This window comes from Pongo abelii, chromosome 1, assembly GCF_028885655.2.
Source record: "Pongo abelii isolate AG06213 chromosome 1, NHGRI_mPonAbe1-v2.0_pri, whole genome shotgun sequence".
NCBI lineage: Eukaryota > Metazoa > Chordata > Mammalia > Primates > Hominidae > Pongo > Pongo abelii.
In genome coordinates, this window is record NC_071985.2 from 189,453,398 (window position 1) to 189,476,823 (window position 23,426).

At 45.1% G+C, this 23,426-nt stretch overlaps 1 protein-coding gene and 1 pseudogene across 30 annotated transcripts in view; one reads left to right on the top strand and one right to left on the bottom strand.

Moving 5' to 3' along the window:
- Positions 1-23,426, bottom strand: part of ST3GAL3 (ST3 beta-galactoside alpha-2,3-sialyltransferase 3) — a 226,825-nt gene that overhangs the window by 65,223 nt on the left and 138,176 nt on the right. The window lies entirely within an intron of this gene.
- On the top strand, positions 17,184-18,625 carry LOC100441123 (serine hydroxymethyltransferase, cytosolic-like; annotated as a pseudogene).

A 23,426-nucleotide genomic window follows, 5' to 3' on the forward strand; every position in this document is an offset into this window, starting at 1 on the left:
GAAGTGGAATTGTTGGATGAAGTGGAATCCACATTTTATACTTTATTATACATGTACGTTGCCTATATAGCCTCCCATAATTCTGGAGAGAAATTCTGTTCTCTTCTGATTTCCTCTAATCTTTCCAGCCATTTTTTCCTATTCTCCTTCATCTTATTCAACCCTTATATATTGGTATTCCCCAGAGTTAGGTCATTCTGTTTTCTTCTTCCTTAAAAAATTACCAACTCAAATGCCTACAAGAGCCAAGAAGGTACGGTAAATATGTCGACTGGGCCAGATATAAGACAACAAGAAGGGGCTGGGTTAGAGCAAGCTAGAATTACACACTGTCTAAAAGTATTATTATTTTAAAACCTGTGCCATAAAGCATGTCTACAGGTAGATTTGTCTTACAAGCTGCCAATTTGGGACCCAGTTAACACACCTTCCCCACACAACTTCACCACTGCCAAAACTTCATCTCTGTGCTGATAACTCCCACTTTAACTCTGACCTCTCCCTGGGAACCCCAGACCCACATATACAAATGACTATCTACATCTTTCCTTAAGTGTCCCAGAGGCATCTCAAACTCATTATGCACACAACCAAATTCATGATCTCTGCCCTTTCCTCCTCCCAAAAGTCAGAAATCAAATATAAGAAAGAAACGATCTTCTTCTTGGGTTCTCTACCTCAACCAATGGCATCTCCAATTTTCCTACTGATATGGTTTGGCTGTGTCCCCACCCAAATCTCATCTTGAATTGTAACTCCCACAATTCCTATGTGTCGTGGGAGGAACCTGATGGGAGGTGATTGAATTATGGGGCCGGGTCTTTCCTGCGCTATTCTCATCATAGTGAATGAGTCTCACGAGATCTGATGGCTTTATTTACTTTGAGACGGAGTCTCGCTCTGTCACCCAGGCTGGAGTGCAGTGGCGTGATCTGGGCTCATTGCAACCTCTGCCTCCCGAGTTGAAGCGACCCTCCTGCGTAAGCCTCCTGAGTAGCTGGGATTACAGGTGTGCGCCACTATGCCTGGCTAATTTTTGTATTTTTAGTAGAGACAGGGTTTCACCATGTTGGCCAGGTTGGTCTCGAACTCCTGATCTCAGGTGATTCGTCCACCTCGGCCTCCCAAAGTGCTGGGATTACAGGCATGAGCCACTGCACCCAGCCTGATGGTTTTAAAAATGGGAGTTTCCCTGCCATGTGAGGGAATGCTGCCATGTGAGACATGCCTCTCACCTTCCACCATGATTGTGAGGCCTTCCCAGCCACGTGGAACCGTAAGTCCATTAAACCTCTTTCTTTTGTAAATTGCCCAATCTCGGGTATGTCTTTATGAGCAGCAAGAAAACAGACTAATACACTCACCTTTGAAGCAAAAAACCTGGGAGTCATTCCAGATTCTTCCCTTTTCCTAGCCTTCCATACTCAGTTAATCATCAAGTCAATTCCATAGGCATAATAAGGACTTGCTGAGCACCTAATCAGTGCCAGGTACTGTCAGGGGCTAGGGCTGGCCACAAAGAGAAATAATATGCAGTCCGTGCTCTGGAGGGGCAGACGGACAACAATGTCATCAGGAAATGCGGTGGTGATGGAGAAGTACCTTTTAAGATGTTCTGGAAGGAAAGAAGGGACACTTTGATTCTATTTCCTCAGTGTTTTTCAAATAGTCTTTATTCTCCATCCCCATGGGACTGCCTTCACCAGTTATCGCAACAGCCTCCTAACTGGGCTTCATGCTTCCAAGTTCCCTCCTCCAATTTATCTTCCACATTGGGTGAGGGCAATCTTTTGGAATAGCAAATCTGATTATGTCATTCTTGTCTCTTGCCTAAAACATGTCAATTATTTCCCATATCTTTTTTTTTTTTGAGACAGAGTCTGCTCTGTCGCCCAGGCTGGAGTGCAGTGGTGTGATCTTGGCTCACTGCAACCTCCGCCTCCCGGGTTCAAGCAATTCTCTGCCTCAGCCTCCCAAGTAGCTGGGATTACAGGTGCCCGCCACCATACCCGGCTAATTTTTGTATTTTTAGTAGAGATGGGGTTTCACCATCTTGGCCAGGCTGGTCTTGAACTCCTGACCTCATGATCCACCCACCATGGCCTCCCAAAGTGCTGGGATTACAGGCATGAGCCACCGTGCCTGGCCTAATTTCCCACATCTTTAAGGATATAATCTAGAGTCCTTTTGGAGTGACTTGTGAGGTCTCCCATGATATTGCTCTAGATTACTTCTAGCCTGTCTTCCAGCATCTAGGATGTAACATATGTGCCAAACGTACCAAACCACGTGCAGTAATCTGAATGTCCTTATGTGCATCATGTTCTCAGTTTATGCATTCCCTCTGTCTAGAATACCTACCCTGTCATTTTTCAACTGTCTAATTCCTTAATCTTTTTTTTTTTTTTTCCTTGAGATAGGGTCTCACTCTGTCACCCAGGCTGGAGTGCAGTGGCACAATCATGGCTCACTGCAGCCTCAACTTCTTGGGCTTAGGGGATCCTCCCACCTCAGCCTCTCAAGTAGCTGGGACTATGGGTGCACACCACCACACGTGGCTAATTTTTTTTTTTTTTTGTATTTTTAGTAGAGATGGGGTTTCACCATGTTGCCCAGGCTGGCCTCAAACTACTGGGCTCAAGTGATCGGCCTGCCTCAGCCTTATAGTGCAGGGATTACAGGTGTGAGCTATCACACCTTGAAAAAAAATCACCTCCTTCAAAAATCCTTCTCTGACCACTTTCCCCCAAAAGATGGCTTCTCCCAGGTATTCTCTGTTACAGATCCTCCCTGTCCTGCAGGCTTACAGTAGGGGAGAAAAAGAAACTTCCAAGGCATTTTCCCAGGCTGCTGAAAGGGGCCATGACATGTCCTTACCTGGGTGTCTTTGAGAACAGGCAGTGCTGAAAATATATGGGAGTGTGGGGCAGACAGTGATGATTCCAGAGGAGGTCAGGAGCCCAGGGAAAGGCCCGGCTGCTTGGCTCTGGTTGCCTGTGGCCTTGAGGGGCCATGAATACTTCAGGTCCACAGACCACGTATCTTAAGGAGCTACTGACATAATGTATCTCACCCACTGACACTTATGGCACCGATCCGTGCCAAAAACAAAACTAAAACAAAAAAGAGAGACTACTTTTCAACTTCATGATGGTGAGTCAGCAATCACCAGCGAACCAATGAACAGGTCTTTTTTGGCCCTTTAATGCTTGAAGCAGATGATCAGAATGAAGGTCAAGAGATCCTGTAAACAATAATGGCAGCAGAAGAGTAAAGCCCAGTGATCTACCTTAGGAAAAAAGCCCCTTCTGACACCTCACTTTGATTAGGTGTCTCCTTTCTGTGTATTCGTGGCACCCTAGACTTTCATTTACCGTCATGTCAGCACTCTCTAATTTTGTTTTCATGTCTGACTCACTCTAGACAAGTTCTGGGGTAAGGATTATGTATTAATTTTCATCCTTAGTACCCAGCATGGTGCCAAATATATGGAAATGCTTATAAAATTAATAATGGAGGAAGGGGAGGGAAGGAAGTTTAAGTATACAGGTTTCAAATTGAGAAGTTTGGTGACTAAAAGGTATAGATACTACAAATTCATGTGATGTAATGAAAAAATTTCTTTCACTATGTCAGAGACAGAGAGGAAGGTGCATAAAGACGTATAAATAAGAATGTTGTGACCGGGCACGGTGGCTCACGCCTGTAATCCCAGCACTTTGGGAGGCCGAGGTGGGAGGATCACGAGGTTAGGAGATCAAGACCATCCTGGCTAACATGGTGAAACCCCATCTCTACTAAAAATACAAAAAAATAAATTACCCGGGCATGGTGGTGGGCGCCTGTAGTCTCAGCTACTCAGGAGGCTGAGGCAGGAGAATGGCGTGAACCCGGGAGGCGGAGCTTGCAGTGAGCCGAGATCGCGCCACTGCACTCCAGCCTGGGTGACAGAGAAGACTCTGTCTCAAAAAAAAAAAAAAAAAGAAAAAGAAAAGAAATTTTGTACATAGATATTCTGTTTGCAATAGGAAGAAATTGGGAAAAAAAAAAAAACCCTTAAAGGACCTGGGTGCTTCACAGGGATCTTCCGCAGGAACTTCAAGCTGAGCTTTCTCCCCAAATGAACTCAACAGCTGCCCCATAAGCGTGCTCTTCTCCCTGTGTTCCCTATGTTAGGAAATGGTGCCACTACCTTGCCAGCTGCCTGAAACAGAAACTAGGAATCCATTTTTACTCATCCCTCCACCAGCCACCTAATGTTGTCATTTCTCCTCCCCTAATATGACATGAACTTGTCCTTATCACCTCTTCCCAAGCATTACCTTCCTCAGTCCCACCTCCTGTAACCCTTTCTCCCCATTTCAGGCAATGACCTTTCTAAAGCACAAATCTGATGCTGTCCTTCTCTCCCTGCTTTGAAACCTTGGCTGACCTCATAATAAATTCAAACTTCTCAGCATGACATTCAAGGCCTCTTACCAAGGACTTGTACTCCAACAGCCAAATTACTTCCAAGTGTGTCTCCTTCCCTCCACGTGATTCCTGCCCTTCCCTAGATTCTCTACCTGGCCAGTTTCTGTCGTCCAATAGGCAGCACAGGTGTCACCACCTCTAGGAAGCCTCTCCTGCTTGCAGTTTGGTCAGGGGCCCTTATCAGAGCACACACAGCTCCTTGTGCTTGCTCTGTTGCTACAGTAACCACACTGCCCACTCAGTTTCTTTGTTTGTTTTTTCCCTGAGACAGAGTTTTGCTCTTGTTGCCCAGGCTGGAGTGCAATGGCGCCAGCTCAGCTCACTGCAACCTCCGTCTCCCAGGTTAAAATGATCCTCTGCCTCAGCCTCCCAAGTAGCTGGGATTGCAGGCGTGCGCCATCATGCCCGGCTAATTTCTGTAGTTTTAGTAGAGACAGGGTTTTGCCATGTTGGCCAGGCTGGTCTTGAACTCCTGACCTCAGGTGATCTGCCTGCCTCAAGCTCCCAAAGTGCTGGGATTACAGGCATGAGCCACCGCACCCGGCCCCCACTCAGTTTCTTATCTGTCGCTCTCCCCTAGACCTCTGCACAAGGCTTGGTAGACAGTGAGTGCTTAGGGGTTCAGGGAGGGGCAGAATACTTGGGGTCTCTGGAGCTTGGAAGTGGGGCAGCAGTCACCATGGGCAGGTCCAGATTGGGATCTATGAGGTACTGATGCAAGCATGCTCTTCTCTGGAGGCCTGGTCGCTGCTCCACAGAGATGGAAGAGGAGGAGGAGGCTTCTCCCACACCCTGAGGACACTCTCTGCCAGACTGGGGCCTCTGTGGGGTCTCCCAGGATTAAAAACATCATACTGAGCAGACAGGCCCCATTCTAGGGGGCGGAAGCTGGCTTAGTGATGGAGCTATGCTTTACCCAACCCATTCTTTATTCTTTATGATCTCCGAATTGCAGAAGCAGAAACTGCTCACCCTTGGTCTGAAGCTTTTCGTGACTTGTGCGAAGAAATGTCATCAACAGCCTTTTGTTTGAACTTGACTTGTGTGAATGTGCCAGGGGACTTGCTCAGAGGAGTCTTTTCAGATGTCATTTCTGTTTGTCTATAACCCTGGTCCATGCAAAGTCATTCACAAGCCAGTTTTTCTGAGGCTCCGGGGCTGTCATAGTCTCATTCTTGCCACAGCCCGCACAGCTACTGTGTGACTGCCTCCAGCCTGGAGTGGGTGCAGGGCTTCGGCCTCCCCACAGCCCCACACTTAGCAATGGTGAGTGCTGTGGCCAGGTCAGAGCCAGGCACTGAAATGCAGCTGTGAGGGAGTACCCAACCAAGTCTCTCACTCTCAACTTGACTTGAATGTCTCTGAAACCCTGAGCTACAACTTCAATTTACTTCCCCCAGACAATGAGCTGGGACCATGCCTACATTTTTTAAAACCATTTCCCAGTGCCCACACAGTGCCCAGCACTCGATAAAAATGTATTACATGAGTGAACAGACAGACATGCAATATCCAGTTATTTGAGTCAACTGAGGGAGCCCATCAAACTCAATGTTTTGAAGGAAGAATAATCCAGAATTTAATATGTTCTTAGAGCCACTTTAGACTCTGTCCACTGTTTTTTTGAAACTGGGTCTCACACTGTCACCCAGGCTGGAGTGCAGTAGCATGATCACAGCTCATTGTAGCCTCAACCTCCTTGGCTCAAGCGATCCTCCTGCCTCAGCCTCCTGAGTAGCTAGGGCTACAAGTGCATACCATTATGCTAATTAATTTTTTTTTTTTTGGTAGAGACAGAGTCTCACTATGTTTCCCAGGCTGGTTTCAAACTCCTGGGCTCAAGTGATCCTCCCGCCTCAGCCTCCCAAAGTGTTGGGATTACAAGTGTGAGCCACCACGCCTGGCTCTGCCCACTGTTGATGCTGCTGGTGTTGGTCCTGGGAAGGAAGCCCAGAGTGCTGGGCCCAGCTGCACAGTGGGACTGGACATGGCAGAACACACAACTAGGTCAGCAGGACCCACCGCTTCCATTTCCCTCCCCAAGACCAAGCCAGCTGCAAGGAGTGTGGTGATAGGATAAAGGCAAGAGAAATGGAAGCTGTCCCCAGTTTAGTCAGTCACCAAGTGGTGATGGAGGGTAAGATAGAGGTAAAAATTAGACAAGGATCAGTAGAGGTCTCAGGAGGGAAATATAATGGGGTATACACAGAACTGTTACAGATAGAGGTGCACACAGAGCTGGGGGAGCTCCAGGGCAGGAAAAGCTTCACAGGGGAGGTGACATCTGAGCTGGAGTTTTAAAGGTGGAGAATGTGAGGACGGACACTCCAGACAGCACATGCATGTGGACAGCTGGCCAAGCTGAGCACCTGCCTTGTCCAGGCCCCTTTGGAGAGGAGAGGCCTGCCACAAGCAGTTCTCTGAGCAGAGACTGCTGTGCCTGATGCCAGGCAACGTTCAAGTTACTCATTGAAGTAAAAGCAGTAGTTCTTTCTCTGTTTTTTTTTTTTTTGAGACAGATTTTCGCTCTTGTTGCCCAGGCAGGAGTACAATGGCGTGATCTTGGCTCACCGCAACCTCCGCCTCCCAAGTTCAAGCCATTCTCCTGCCTCAGCCTCCCGGGTAGCTGGGATTACAGGCATGTGCCAACATGCCCAGCTAATTTTGTATTTTTAGTAGAGACGGGGTTTCTCCATGTTGATCAGGCTGGTCTCGAACTCCTGACCTCAGGTGATCCGCCCGCCTCGGCCTCCCAAAGTGCTGGGATTACAGGCGTGAGCCACTGTGCCCGGCCAAAGCAGTAGTTCTTAAGGCAAAGAATATGGAGAAGCACTCCAGGTTGGGGGACTAGCAGGCACAGCACAAAGGCATAAAAGACTATGGGTTAGTAAGGCATTGGCATCTAGGGGTTATGGCACCAGGAAGCATCAGCTTAAATTATTAATTTAATTTATTAATTTAAGCATCAGCATAAGTTACAAGTCATCGGTTGCATCCTGTGTAGCTGGAGTTGCCAAAAGCCACACTTCCTGATATGTGGAAGTATTTCTGTATCGACAAATGCCAGTCACCTGGGTTTGTATGCAGTCTATACAAGTCCTGACAGCTCCACACCAAGACATATTACTGGAAGGTCTCCATGAGAGTTGAGGCAGTCAGAGCATAAAGACAGAACCACACTTACCACCCCAGACGAAGCACTCACTGCATGCCAGGCACCAGGACACCCATGTCATGGAAATTATTTAGTGTAATCCCCATAAATGCCCATGAGATGGGGGCTGTTATTCGCATTTTGCAGATAAGGAGGCTGATGTTTAACATGACTAAGGGCTTGTCCAAGGTTATACAGCTAGCAAAGTAGCAAAGTTGGGATTCTAACCCAGGTTTGCCTGATTTCAAAACCTAAGCTCTTTTCACTTGCCCAGACGGAGGCAGAGGAGCTCCCAGCTGTATTCCATCTTTGCTGAGAAAGCACGAAGGAGATGCTGTGAACCTGGCACAGGCACACAAGGTCCAGCCACAGGGATTGGTGAAACAGCAGCGAGGCCAGGTGGTAAAGATGTACCCCTCTTCCTCCGACCAGCCTCACCACAGTGCCAACAGATGACAGTCTAAGTACAGTAAGACCACTTTTGCCTCAGCTCAAAAGCTCTCTACTTCCTGCACCTACCCTCAGAAAAGGTCTGAAATTAGGCCCAGTTACAGGCTGGAAAAAATGATCAACCTCTGGCTAGGGAGAACATGGTGGCTGTAACCCACATAGCCTACATCCCTCCACTGCCCTCCCTTTCTGCATCTAGCACTCCAGGGGTTAGGGAAAGGGGCTCATGGCTAGACAGGAAGAGACCTGCTGCTCATGGAGGATGGTCCTTGGGATCCAGATGCATGGCAGAAATGGCCAGTCCTACCTTTCTTCCTTTAGCAAATGCTCCTCTGTGGAGTACCTGATGAGGACTGGAACAGAGATGGATAGAGCAAGGCTCACCCTTTGCTCCTGAACCTCACTCTACATGCAGCTGTGCCTTTGCCAACAGCTTTCCTTGGCCACACTGGGGTCTCTGAACCCTGTGTTTCCTCTCAATAATCTGAGCGGTAGCAAAGGAATGCATCTCTATGAGAGTTAGCAACTTTCCTGGAGGGGGCCCACTGGAGACAGGGCTGCGTCAGGAGCCCAGGCCTCCTGGATGAGCTGTCTTTCCCCATAGCCCTGAGTGTGGGTCACGGTTTGCTGTGCTCTGCCCTACTGCCTCTTGCACTCTTCTTCATTTTGCCCCCAAAATGACTAGGCTACAGCCAGAACTGGCTAAACCAGAGGCAGCTGCTGACCATGTTTAAAAAGGTCATTGCTTTGGAGAAAGGATTCTTTCCATCAGGAGGCCCATATGGGCTCACGGGGCCTGATCCAACCAGTGGTCATTCTTGCATACCCCCTCAGGGGTAGGGAGGGGCAGAGAGAAGCCCTTCAGGGGAAGGGACTTGGGTTTCAGGGGCCCCTGTGTGTGCAACAGCCACAGGGCAGGAAGAGAAGGGCACAGGAGCAGAGGCAGGGGGTTTGAGATGGTCACAAGCGGCCTAAGGGTGAACATATAGCTGGCAGAGTCCTGCCCTTAATCCCTCTTGCTGGTCTTGAGGTACACATGAGGATGGGTGATGGAGATGGGGAATGTGGTGGAGACAGCCCTTAACCTGGCCAGAACCTCACTGATCATAGTCACCCTGGACACATGGGAGCAAGGCCAGTGGAGACAGCAGGTACAGAGCCAGCCCTCATCAGAGCTGGTTTCTGAGCTCAGGCCTCAAGCACATGCCTTGCCCCATTTGGAGGACTTGCTCCAATGGGGCATTTGCTTCTTAGAGCAAGTTCCGCAACTGGCAATTGGCCTCTGACCCAGACACACTATCTGAAGGGGCTGAGCAGCAAAGCGAAAGGTGTCATTTTGTTTTTCCAATCATCTGTTTCTTTTTTTTCTTTTTTTTTTGAGATGGAGTCTCGCTCTGTCGCCCAGGCTGGAGTGCAATGGCGTGATCTCGGCTCACTGCAACCTTCACCTCCCAGGTTCAAGCGATTCTCCTGCCTCAGCCTCCTGAGTAGCTGGGATTACAGGCATGCGCCACCACATCCGGCTAATTTTGTATTTTTAGTAGAGATGGGGTTTCTCCATGTTGGTCAGGCTGGTCGCCGCAATGCCCAGCCCCAATCTTCTGTTTTCAAACTATGTTCAGAAGTTGTCCAGTGTGGGAAACTTCCGCATACTAAGCCCTTGAAACCCAGGGAGAGAGGATGGGTCTATCCCAACACAAGGGCCACAAAGATATCACAGGGCCAGCTGTCAACAGGCCTGCTTTCGTGATGCTGCCACCTGTCAGGTGTGTGTTTCCCTGACCAGGAACTCCTGAGAACAGAGGCCATGTGGCCCAATACTCTCCACATCATCCCTGGACAATCTCATCCACGCTCTGGGGGTTGTGTATGGACCTACCTGCAATTTGTTTTCTTCCAGCCCAGACCTCTCTCCTGAGAGATTCACTGAACTCAGGCTCCCTGTGTAGGGCCGTGGCTTCCCTCTGACACTTCATTTGCCTGGATCTGGACTCTTTGCCTGCGTCAGGGCAGAAGGCAGAGCCAAGGACCCTCATCATGGCAGGCAGGCATAGACTCGTGTCCTGCCTCCACAGTGGGGAGGCAAGGCTTCAGCCCTCCTTCTCCCCTCTAGCTCTGGCTATTTATTTGGGGAGACCAGTCAGAGAGTGACCTGTCTCCCCAGGTGCAGAGAGAGTAGGGAAAGCAGGACACAGTCCTGAAGGTGCCAGCATCTTGCTCTCTGCTGAGCTGCTGCCTCATCGCTGGGACTTGTGTGGGTGGAGCTCAGACCTGGGCCCTCCCTCTCACTGAGGAACTCACAGGGCTGCTTGCTCCTGGCTGGGAGCCTCACACAGCTCGGGAGGAGGGCCAGGATCATGTTCTGTGCTTTCACCAGCTTTTGCTCTTCACAAGGAGCAAGAACTCCCCACGTGGGGATCTTGTACCTGAACCAAAAAAAGCAAAGCTGCTAATCTGACAAGATCAATTCTCAAATACCACAGGAATGCAGCCAGCCTGCCTGCTCTCACCAGGGACTGTGCTTCTAAGCACCCCTACAGTTCCTGCTCTTAGGCTGGAGCCTGGAACTGGTCTGCAAAGGAGGAAGCTGCCTCCACCAGTGTGTCTGGTCTTTCTGCCGAAGCCCCACCCTTCCCAGCATAGCTCAGGCATCAGCCTTCACCAGGACGTCTCCCCAGTCAATCTCTCATCACTCCTCCAGCTGAAAGGCCTTCTCTGTGTCCCCACAACCCTCTGTCCTCACCTCTGGCAGAGCACATATGCCTGGATATGTGTTTGTCTCCATGCACCATTTCTCTTAGCTCTGGGGAAGGTAGGTACAGATGAGGAAGGTGAGGCTCAGAGAGGTTGAGCAACCCAGCCCTATTCACTTCCAAAAGCTGTTCTCTTTTCACTGTAGTCCAACACTTCTCAAACCATCTGTGAAGAGGGATCGGTTGGTTTTGCTTTTTAAATTTCTATTTTGATACAGAATGATAATTTTATAAAATAGAATAAAAATGAATCACTAGAAAAATTAAATAATGCCAGGCGTGGTGGCTCATGCCTGTAATCCCAGCACTTTGGGAGGCTGAGGCAGGTGGATCACCTGAGGTCAGGAGTTCGAGACCAGCCTGGCCATTATGGTGAAACCCCACTTCTACTAAAGATACAAAAATTAGCTGGACATAGTGGCAGGCACCTGTAATCCTAGCTACTTGGGAGGCTGAGACAGGAGAATCGCTTAAATCTGGGAGGTGGAGGTTGCAGTGAGCCAAGATCACACCATTGCACTCCAGCCTGGGCGACAGAGCAAGACTCCGAGGAAGGAAGGAAGGAAGGGAGGGAGGAAGGAAGGAAGGAAGGGAGGGAGGGAGGGAGGGAGGAAGGAAGGAAGGAAATACACATATAAAATATAAGCTCCATTTTTAAAAGTTTTTTGTTTTTTTTTTTTTGGTAACAAATAGCTGAGACCACAGGTGCATGCCACTGTGCCAGGCCTATTTTTTATTTATTAGATTCAGCAACATAAACTTACTCTAATTGCCATAAATGTTTTCAAAAACCTTATTTCCAGTATCTCAAAAATCTTGTGGCAGATCAGTTCAAATCACTTTTGATTCTATAGCACACAACAGGTTCCAAACTGCCTTTTGCCTGTCTGGGACATTCTACCAAGGCTTTGCCTGTCATTCACCTTCCAGTAGAAGTTAGAAAGGGATAAGATGTAGCTCCTCAGGTCCTGTCCTGGGGTAGGAGAAACAATGTACTCTGACACCATCAGAAACAGTTAGCAGGTTGAGGCCTAGAACTTCTCCTACAGCAGATGGATTTATAACCAGCTAGGTCTGCAGGATTCACCTTTGCAAACAAGTGTGGGTCCCTAGTCATCTGGGAAGGAGATCTAAAAAAAAAAAATCCCACAACTTCTGGATGTCTACTGCAGCTCCACCTATGAGAATTGGAAGATAGAACAAAGAGGAAAGAGATTGGGTATACCATTATAGGGAACTGGCAGGCTAAATTCCTTGAATAATGGAGGAGGCAATAAGCTCAGACAAGATGTGGAATTAATTTAAAAGCGGAACATGGGTTAGTTCCCAGAGGAGGTCCCAACACCTGACACTAAGGAATATATGAAAAAAATTGGTGGGCAGAGAAAAGGAGAGGACACAAATGGCAATTCTTCCAGCTGTAAGCTGGAGTCCAGGTCATGGACAGGCATTGAGGTTGTCTAGCCCATGCAGGCTACTCTTAGATGCTCTGCAGAGAAGCTTTAGTTATACAGCGCTCTGCTCTTCCCAGAAAGGTCTGTACCCAAGGATTTCACCACAGCGGGTACCTACTGAATATATTTAAAACATTCTCCAAACAAAAGGAATCTGCATTCCCCTCTAAGTCCATGGTTCAGAGCCTCGATTCAGGACACAGGGTGGGGTTGGTGGGTTTGATTCCTCGCTCTGTTCTACTATGACCTTGAGCAAGTCGTTAGCTTTCCCATCTACGAAATGGGTGTAACAACACTTACTTCACGGGGTTGTTGTAAAGGGTTTTTGCAAATTTGACTCCATAAAAGTGCATTATCACATTGAATTTATGTGTAACGATTGTGTGTGTACATAAAAACACTGAAACTTCCTCGATAAGAGATGATGTCCTTTTTGTATACATGCATTTGTGAAACGTAAAATTTCTTAAGATCTTGGCTCTTTGGACAACTGCATATGCAGTAGTGACCCACTGTGGCTTTTGACTGATCTCGATAAAAGACTGTGATGAGATCAGTCATGGTATTTCAGATGTCTGTCACAGTATTTCAGATGACCGCAGTTGTAAACCTGGGTGTACACAATTATCAACTATAGTGAAATGTGTTTATACGTTTCCCTTTGTACTTATTTCTTTATGAACAGTTTGCCTGTTCCTGTTATATCCATGTGACTCTCATTAGTAACCTGTTCATGCCTGTCGTTAGTATACCTGTTTATGCTAGGCAATAAAATGTGTATGTTATTATTGCCCGTTTCATTGAGTAAAGTGGCCTATGAAGTGTTCTGTAATGTTTTTATGTTTATCAAATAAATCCCTTTTAAGAATGTAAATAAATATATTTTAAAGAATTTTAAAAATTATTTTTTCCAGCGATGTTTTCAAGATTTTAATCCTTCAGAATTGTGATTTTCAGAGTTTTAGAGTTTTTGGGATTCTCATCTTTTAGGATTTCCTTTTTTTTTTAAATTAAATTAAATTTTTTTTTTTGAGACAGAGTCTCGCTCTGTTGCTCAGGCAGGAATGCAATGGCGTGAACTCGGCTCACTATAACCTCCGCCTCCCAGGTTCAAGCGATTCTCCTGCCTCAGCCTCCCGAGTAGTTGGGATTACAGGTGCCCACCACCATGACTGGCTAATTTCTGTATTTTTAGTATAAACGGGGTTTTGCCATGTTGGTCAGGCTGGTCTCGAACTCTTGACGTCAGGTGATCCACCCGCCTTGGCCGGCCAAAGTGATGGGATCACAGGCGTGAGCCACTGCGCCCAGCTGATCTTTTAGGATTTCAGCATTTGGGACTACGGTGTTCATGATTTTGTCTTTTGGAATTATGATCGGCTCCCATTGTAAAGGCTAAATGAAGTAATGAAATACAGTGTCTGGCACACGGTAGGTGCTCTAAAAATGGCGTGACACTTTATGTGCACGGGTTATCTGTGTCTGCCAGTGGAATGTAAGATCTCTGAGGGGAGAGGTTTTATGTAACTTATGCAGTGCTGAAGCTACAGCACCTAGAAAAATATCTGGCACTTTGTTGAATGAGTTTACAGAATAATAGGATCAATGTGGCAACTTTTTAAGAGATGAGAGAGACCTGAATATGATTAAATAGTGGTAAGAAGGAACCAGTGAAGAGAATGAAGATCCAGGTTCCTGCAGAGGTGGGAGAGGTTGGAGAATCAGGGCTCAGGGGAAGGAACTGACCTCAGAAAGAAGACAGTACACAAGTGCCAGGACTTGATGACTCATTAGATATCTGGTTAAGAGGGGAAGGGAAAAGAATTACTCCCAGATTTCTTGCTTGGGTGAGAATGGATAGTGGTGCCATTTTCTGAAATAAGAACATAGGCTGATTAGATTTGTTGGAAATTCGGTCCATTGGATACACTGAGCTTGTGATGCTTTTGAGTCATCCAAGTGGAGCTGTCCAGCAGGAAGTTGGGTATTTGGGTCTAGAGATCAGTAAAGATGTGGGCTGCAAAAAGATTGAGAGTCATCAGCACATATGACGTTAGCTAAAGCAGTGGAGTGAGAAGAGAGGAGAGCTATAACTGAAACCAGGCAAACACCAACATTTAAGGATGGGCATAGGAGAAGAAGATCTCTTGCAATAGAGACTGAGAAGGAACAGAGAGGTAGGAGAACTGGGAGGAAGTTTGAACAAATAATTAAGGAGAAGAGAGAGTTTCAAAATGGAGGAAGAGATCAATACTGCCAAATGCTTCAGAGACATCATAAAAAGAGAAAGACTATCTATCTGTCAGATTTGTCAGTGCTTTTTGGTGGTCTGGATAAGAGCATTCTGAGGAGGAGAGAAGCGAGAGTGGAGGCCAGACTACATAGAGGGATATGAGAAAGCGGAGAAGGTAACTGTAGCAAGTCTTGCACATTCCTGGTAGGGGTATGGGGGTGCCCAATGTGCTCCCAGCCTAGAAGGACAACGATTCTGCAGAAGTAGAGAAGTAGATGGTATTCCATTCTTCTCCGTAATTTATGGTATGGGATAAAATTTGGCAAAGATGCTTCTCAATCTTACCACCCCTCCCTGGTGTTGTAGTGATAAAAATCCCAGGATCTTTTTCTGGAACGGCAGAGAGGGAGGGGCTTTGTAATGTGGGGATACCAGATACTCAGCTATCCTGGCCAGGAGCCCACAAGCTTTCAAAGTCCCCAGGGCAGTGCAATAGGTCTCCTGTACCTTCTCATGCAAGGGTCCCAAATCAGGCAGCTGGGACTGTGTGTCAACTCTCTAGACTTCCTGCCTCAGAGAGCTCTGCAAAGTTTCAAGGGCCGTCTTTGCACTCTGGAAACTCAGCCAGCTTGGACCATAGCAATGATTCCTTAGCAGTATGTGAATCACAGACGCACAGTCACAGATACACACCACACACCCCAGCCTTCCTAAAACAAAATGCATCTCAAGAGAGGTATGGTTTTCCTCTGTAGAGCTGGGTAAGGGAACCATTTCTACATCAGCACCTCATTAGCTACCACCAGGCATCTGGTAGACCTCGGTACCTTGGCCACTAGCCAGCCTGCCCATGAAACGGCAGCTGTGAGACGAAGTAGAAAGCGGTTGTTAAATATGTGGGCTTGGGTTCAAAACCTAGTGTTATTACTTCCTATCTGTGTGACCTCGGGCAAACCGCTTGACTTCTCTATGCCTCTATTTCCTCATATTTAAAACTGGACTAACAAGGGTAAGTCTCATTATATGATTGTTGGGAGAATTAAAACAGAAAAAATAGGAAAAAGTCTCAGCACGGGACCTGATCCAAAGTAAACATCAGTAGGTGTGAGCTCTCACTGTCACTGCTGCTAGTATCACTCTGCAGCATGGACGTGGCTTGGATTAGGGCTCTGCTTTCTGCTGAAACTGTTGGCCACAGGTTTAGCCTGTAGGTGCCTCACTTTCTCCCAACACTGAGTGGCCCTACTGGCCACCAACTAAAAGACATGACACTCAATCATGTCTTTCACCAGAGCACAAAAAGCCACTCAAATGTATGAGGCAAAATATTGGCAGGAAAATGGGGTATGCCAATTATGTGTCAATTTAGGTTTTACGAGTTATATTTTTTCTTTTTAAAGAAAACATTCAAAATGTTTACTGTGACCTACTCTAGGATCTTTATTTTTCTTCCTGAAAAAAACTTATCTAATTATAATGAAAGTCACTGAGAAAACAGAATTCACTTAATTAAGTGTCTAACATTAAATGTTGTTGAAATGATCTAACATTTATGGCCCCAGGACACATCCTCTCATTTCATTCTCTTGACTAATGAGTGAAATAAGGCTCAGACTTTTCCAAGATCACATAGCCTGTGAAGTGAGAAAGCTGTGAGAACTTTCAGTCTCCAAATCTTCATCTCCTTTCAATCTATCATATATTGGAATATGTCACAATAATTAGTTTTCTTCAGTAACTCTCTCCACTAAAAGAGTGTCTTATCAACATTTCCCACATCCTTACACTCTCAATCTCTGGAGGGCAGAAATTAATTTCCACCCAATACCAAGTGTCTACTGTGTGCTAAAGGCTCTGCTAGGTGTTGGCAGCCATGAATAGACCATGCCTCTATGTGATAAGTTCACAGTCTCTATGGGAGAAAAAATACCAGCCAATAGTTACATACACAATAACAAAGCTATGTGTGAGGCACTGTGGTGGTGCACAGGGTAGGGGAAAGAGTAATGGAGTGTATTTCTAAGTAAGGGAAGACTTTGCATTCCATGAGACCAAACAGATTCAAAAGCCCTAACTCAAAATTTAGAGCAAAACAAGTGCTCAATAAATCTGAGTTCCTTTGGACCTACTGCCATCCCCTCCCCATCTCTCTAATTAGAGGAAGATGTATCCAAGTGAGCAATACTCGAGGGAGGAAAGGAGGACTTCCCAGCAGAGAGTACAAAAGTGTGAGAGCAAACAGACTGGCTTCCCAGAGAAGCAGGACTCTAGTCTGGACGGGCGGGCACATCAGCACCCCTTCCTTTACACTGCCTGCTCCCTAGTCTGCACCTAGGGATGGGAGTCAATGACTAGGTGGGCTCAGGGAAGAGTGAAGCATAGGAAAAGAGAATGTACGCTTCACACAGCATTTGGGAATTTTTTTTAAAAAAGGTAAGATTTAGGCCAAGCCTAAGCCTGGTGCAAGGGGTGCACCTAGCAGAGCACTAGCAGTCCCGCACCAAGTTTGGGATTTGGGGTTGGTGTGGCCAGTCACGTGGCTGGCACGTGGCAGCGTACAGGGCATTGGGTCAGCGGGTATGGGACTCTGGTGGCACTGGTGGCGGCGTGGGACTGAGGCTAGGCACGTGTGCGGGGCTGTGTTCCAGCAGCTTCGAACCCATGCAATGGCAATGCCAGTCAACAGGGCCCACAAGGATGCTGACCTGTGGTCCTCACATGACAAGATGCTGGTGCAGCCCCCCAAAGACAGCGATGTTGAGGTTTACAACATCATTAAGGAGAGTACCGGCAGAGGGCTGGATTGGAGCTGATCACCTTGGAGAATTTCGCCAGCTGAGCAGTTTTGGAGGCCCTAGGCTCTTGCTTAAATAACAAATACTCTGAGGGGTACCCGGGCCAGAGATACTAAGGCAGGACTGACTTTACTGATGAGCTGGAGACCCTCTGTCAGAAGTGAGCCCTGCAGGCCTATAAGCTGGACCCACAGTTCTGGGGGGTCAACGTCCAGCCTTGCTCAGGCTCCCCTGCAAACTCTGAGTGTAACTGCACTGGTGGAACCCCATGGGTGCATCATGGGCCTGGACCTGCCAGATGGGGGCCACCTGACCCATGGGTTCATGACAGACAAAAAGAAAATCTCTGCCACGTCCATCTTTGAATCTATGCCCTATAAGGTGAACCCAGACACTGGCTACATCAACTATGACCAACTGGAGGAGAACGCCCGCCTCTTCCACCCGAAGCTGATCACTGCAGGAACCAGCTGCTCCTCCTAAAACCTGGACTATGCCCGCTGCGGAAAAACTGCAGATGAGAATGGGGTGTATCTCATGGTGGACACGGCACATATCAGCAGGCTGGTGGAAGCTGGTATGGTTCCCTCCCCATTTAACACTGCCACGTGGTGACCACCACCACTGACAAGAACCTGAGAGGCTGCCAAGTTGGCATGATCTTCTACAGGAAAGGAGTGCAAAGTATGGATCCCAAGACTGGCAAAGAGATTCTGTACAACCTGGAGTCCCTCATCAATTCTGCTGTGTTCCCTGGCCTTCAGGGAGGTCCCCACAACCACGCCATTGCTGGGGTTGCTGTGGCCCTGAGGCAAGCTATGACTCTGGAATTTGAAGTTTATCAGCACCAGGTGGTGGCCAACTGCAGGGCTCTGTCTGAGGCACTGACGCAGCTGGGCTACAAAACAGTCAGGTGGTTCTGACAACCATTTCATCCTTGTGGATCTCCATTCAATCAAAGGCGCAGATGGCAGAAGGGCTGAGAAGGTCCTAGAAGCCTGTTCTATTGCCTGCAACAAGAACACCTGCCCAGATGACAGAAGCACTCTACGGCCCAGTGGACTGCGGCTTGGGACCCCAGCACTGACATCCCTCGGACTTTTGGAAAAAGGCTTCCAAAAGGTAGCTCACTTTATCCACGGAGGGATAGAGCTAACCCTGCAGATCTAGAGCAACGCTGGCATCAGAACCACCCTGAAAGAGTTCAAGGAGAGACCAGCAGGGCATAAATACCAGGGGGGTGTGCAGGCTCTCCAGGAGGAGGTTGAGAGCTTCACTCTCTCTTCCCTCTGCCTGGCCTGCCTGACTTCTAAAGCAGCTGGCCCACCCTGGACACGCCTGGCGCCACAGAGGAAGCTGCCTGCTGGAGGATCTCCTTGAGAGATGTACAAGCTGCCCCACAAGGGACCCACTGACACTTGTGTCCTTTGAGGGGGTTTCTTTTGGACTTTTTTCATGTTTTCTTCACAAATCAATATTTGTTTAAGTTTCATTGTTAGTAATTCTGGGACAGGTTATTACAGGTTTTTAATTTGAACCTGGCTTTCTCACAGCTGGATATAATTATTCTAGAAAAATAAAAATACTGTGTAGCCACTTGGCCATAATCATTTAGACCGTGGTGTAGGGCAGAGCTATTAGAAAGATTCTAGCATTTTACTCTCCCTAGGCTTTCCTTTGCCTTGCTGCAGCAGAGAGGAAATGCTCCTGTCCACAGCTTGTACACACTGCCACTCTTACTATCTTGTTACCCAGCAGCATGCCAAAGGGGAACTGAATTCACCTCTTAAGCTTCTGCTGTGTGCTGTAAATCAGAAGTGTACATCATTAGCCTAGTGTACACAAGGTGCACCCAGTATGGTGGGAGGGTTTTGCTGTCAGTAGTTCAAAGTATGGTGTAGAAAGGGTCTCCTCCCTCCATCCTGGGAAATCCCAGTCCTCTCCTGGTGTGAGAATCAACCAGGCTTTCCTGCTCCACCTGAGATAACCAACTCCCTCCCATAATCAGGAAACCAAATGTCACCTTCCCAAAGAAACTTTATTTTCACATAGCTGAAGTACAAAACATATACGACCATTTTTAATAAGCACAATCAAATTTTTAACCACTCAATGTCTACAAGATTATAGCTTTAAAAATACAATTTTCATATTTCAAAAATATTTGAACTCAAATTTCTTAAAAAGTTAAAAAAGGTAAGATTTAATGGTTTTTGTAGACCATCTCAAAATTAACACATCAAAAAGAGCTTTATCAAGTCCTTTTCTGTCAAAATATTGATGCTGAAGAAATCAAAACCTTGAATTTACTTAAGTATTTTGTGATCAAAATACCAAGAAATACTAGCTACCCATATGAAAAAAAAAAATCCTAGATCTCAACCTCATTCCTAACACACAAAACCAAAAATAGATGAATTAATAACTTAAATATAAATAACAAAACTGTAAAACAGAAGAAAACAAAGGATGGCACCATCATCAACTACTATGTGTGTATGTAAATCCCAAAATTGACGTGAAGGGCAATTTGCCAATAACTCTCAAAAGGTTCAAGAAGGCAGAAGAAAACACAAACATAATAAGAAATGAAACAGAAGATATAAAAAGACCTAAATGGAACCTACAGAGATTAAAAACACAGTATTTGACATAATAATATACCAGGTGGGATTAACAAATGATTAAATGCTACAAAAGAAAAAGCTATAAATGTGAAGACATAGCAATATAAACTATCCAAAATGAAACAGAGAGAGAAAAAAGACTGAAAAACAAAAACCCAGAGCATCAGTGACCTGTGGGAGAAATAATATAGCATCCATGTAATTTGAATCCTGGGAAAGGAGATGAGGCAGAAAAAATATTTGAGAAAATATGTAAACAAGGTCCAAATGTGATTACAAAGAATAAAACAAAACAAACAAACAAGAAAACTATGAACCTACAGATCTGAGGAGTTAAATAAACTCCAAACCAAATAAATATAAAGAAAATTACAGCCAGGCGTGGTGGCTCACACCTGTAATCCTAGCACTTTGGGAGGCCGAGGTGTGTGGATCACCTGAGGTCAGGAGTTTGAGACCAGCCTCGCTAACATGGTGAAACCCCGTCTCTACTAAAAATACAAAATTAGCCAGGTGTGGTGGCGCATGCCTGTAATCCCAGCTACTCGGGAGGCTGAGGTAGGAGAATTTCTTGAACCCAGGAGGCAGAGGATGCAGTGAACCAAGATCGCGCCATTGCACTCCAGCCTGGGCAACAAGAGCAAAACTCCATCCCTACACCAAAAAAAAAAAAAAAAAAAGAAAAGAAAACCACAACAAGGGACATCGTAATAAAATTGCTGGAAACCAGTGGTAAAGAGAAAAATTTCAACAGGCAGCCAGAATAAAATGGAAATACTACATACAAAGGAATATAGGTAATGACAGAAGACATTTTGTCAGGAATGAAGCAAGTAAATAGAGTATTTAAAGTAGTGGGGGAGGGGTGGTGGAAGTGAGAACAGGGTACTGTCAACCTAGAAGTGTATACCTAGCCAAAACATTTTTAAAAATCTTTCAAAATTGAAGGTAAAATAAAGACTTGTTCAGACAAACCAACGCCGAAAGACTTCACAGTCATCGGACCTGCCCCACAAGAAATGTTAAATGAAGTTCTTCAGGCAGAAGAAAAAGGATACCATATGGAAATATGTATTTACACAAAGGAAGAAAGACCAACAGTAAAGAAAACTTTGTGAGTAAATATAAAAGAATTTTCCCTCTCATTAAAAAAACTTTTAAAATGTTTGAACTGTAGTAAAATACACTAACATAAAATGTACCATCCTAACCATTTTTAAGTGTACAATTCAGTAGTATTAGTTATTTTCACACTGTTGTGTAACCAATGTCCAGAGCTGTTTTTCATCTTGCAAAACTGAAACTCTATATGCATTAAACAGTAACTCTCCATTCCTCCCTCCTCCCAGCACATGGAAACCACATTCTACTTTCTGTCTCTATGAATTTGATTTCTCTACATTCTCATATGAATGGAATCACACAATATTTGTTTTTGTGTAACTGGCTCATTTCATTTAGCATAATGTCCTCGAGGTTCATTCATGTTGTAATATGTGTCAGAATTTCCTTCCTTTTTCAGGCTGAATAACATTCCACTGCTTATGCATACCACATTTTGTTTATCCTTTCATCTGTCAGTGAACACAGGTTGCTTCTACTTTTTGGCAATAATGAATAATTCCTGCTACAAACACCCTTTGGAGCCCTGCTTTCAGTTATTTTGGGTATATACCCAGAAGTGGAATTGCTGGATCATATGGCAATCCTATTTTCAATGTTTTTAGGAACTGCATCCTGTTTTCCAAAGTTGTTGTACATTTTACATTCCCGCAAAGAGTGCACAAGGATTCTAATTTCTCTACATGCTTGTCAACACTTGTTATTTTCTGGTTTTGGGATAATAGCCATAGTATCCTAATGGATGTGAGGTGGAATCTTACTGTGGTTTTGACTTGCATTTCCCTAGTGATTAGTAACATTGAGCACATTTTTATGTGCTTTTTGGCCATTTGCATATCTTCTTTGGAGAAGTGACTATTCAAGTTCTCTACCTGTTTTTAATCAGTTTTGTTGCTGTTGTTGAGTATTAGAAGTTCTCTATATTTTCTGGACAACACTAACCTCTTATCAGGTATATGATTTGCAAATATTTTCTCCCATTCTGTAGGTTGCCTTCCACTCTCATTTTTAAATTATTTTAAATAATTGACTATTTCAAACAAAAATAAATAAGCTGGGCAGCATGGTGGCTCATGCCTGTAATCCCAGCACTTTGGGAGGCTGAGGCAGGCAGATTGCTTGAGCACAGGAATTTGAGACCAGCCTCGGCAACATGGCAAAGCCTTGTCTCTACAAAAAATACAAAAATTAGCTGGGTATGGTGACATGTGTTTGTGGTCCCAGCTACTTGAGAGGCTGAGGTGGGAGGACTGCCTGACACAAATACGTTAAAAAGACAGGCTGCTCCCCAACCACCCCTGGGACAGCTCAAGGGCAAATATAAACATGCTCCTTCCCACAAACAAAAGTAATTGCAAAAACCCCAATTACTTCTGCACCAACCAAATAAAAGGATGGAAAACATACACCATGATACAGCTTATTTTTATAAAGGCCAGAATGGTTTATTAATATCAGACAAGGAAGATTTTGGAACAATAATTATTTGACTATCAATAAGAAAAAGGGACATTTCAAAATAATGAAGGAATCTATTAGAAATGGGATACAACAATCCTAAGTGTGTACACACCAAATGACACAGCTTCAAAACAAATGAAATAAAAACTGATAAATGAAGACTTCATTACCCCTCTGTCAGTAATTGTTAGAAAAAGTGTACAGAAAATCAGTAAGGATATAGGAAACTAGACACATACCATAAACCAACCTAAGCTAATTGCCATTTATAGAATACCGAAAAAGAGAAGTATTTTCTTTTCAAGCACACACAGAATATTCACCAAAATCGACCATATTTTGTCCCATAACTCAGATTTTAATAAATTTAAAAGTATTAAAATCATATAATGTATATTTGGATCACAGAAAAAATAAATCAGAAATCTATAACACAAAGATATCTGGAACACCCACAAATATTAGGAAATTAAGCAAAAATACTTCAAAAGAACTAATAGGTCGAAGTAGAAATCACAAGTAAAGTTAGATAATATTTTTAACTCAACAAAGATAAAAATATGACATATCAAAATTTGTGAGATGTAGTCAATGCAATATATAGAGTGAAATTTATACCATTACAATGTTTATATTAGAAATAAATAAAATCAATGATCTAACATTCTGGCCTAAGAAAAAAACAAATAATAAAGTCCAACTAGAGAAAAGTGAAAAAATAAAAAAATGAAGATAGGCACAGAAATCAATGATATAGTGGAAAAAATATCAATAGACAAGAACCAATGGAACTAAAAGCTAGTTATTTGAGAGGATCAACAAAAAATGATAAACCTCAATCCAGATGAATTAAGAAAAAGAGAGAAAAAAATGCAAATTACTAATATCAGGCATGAAAGAGAGG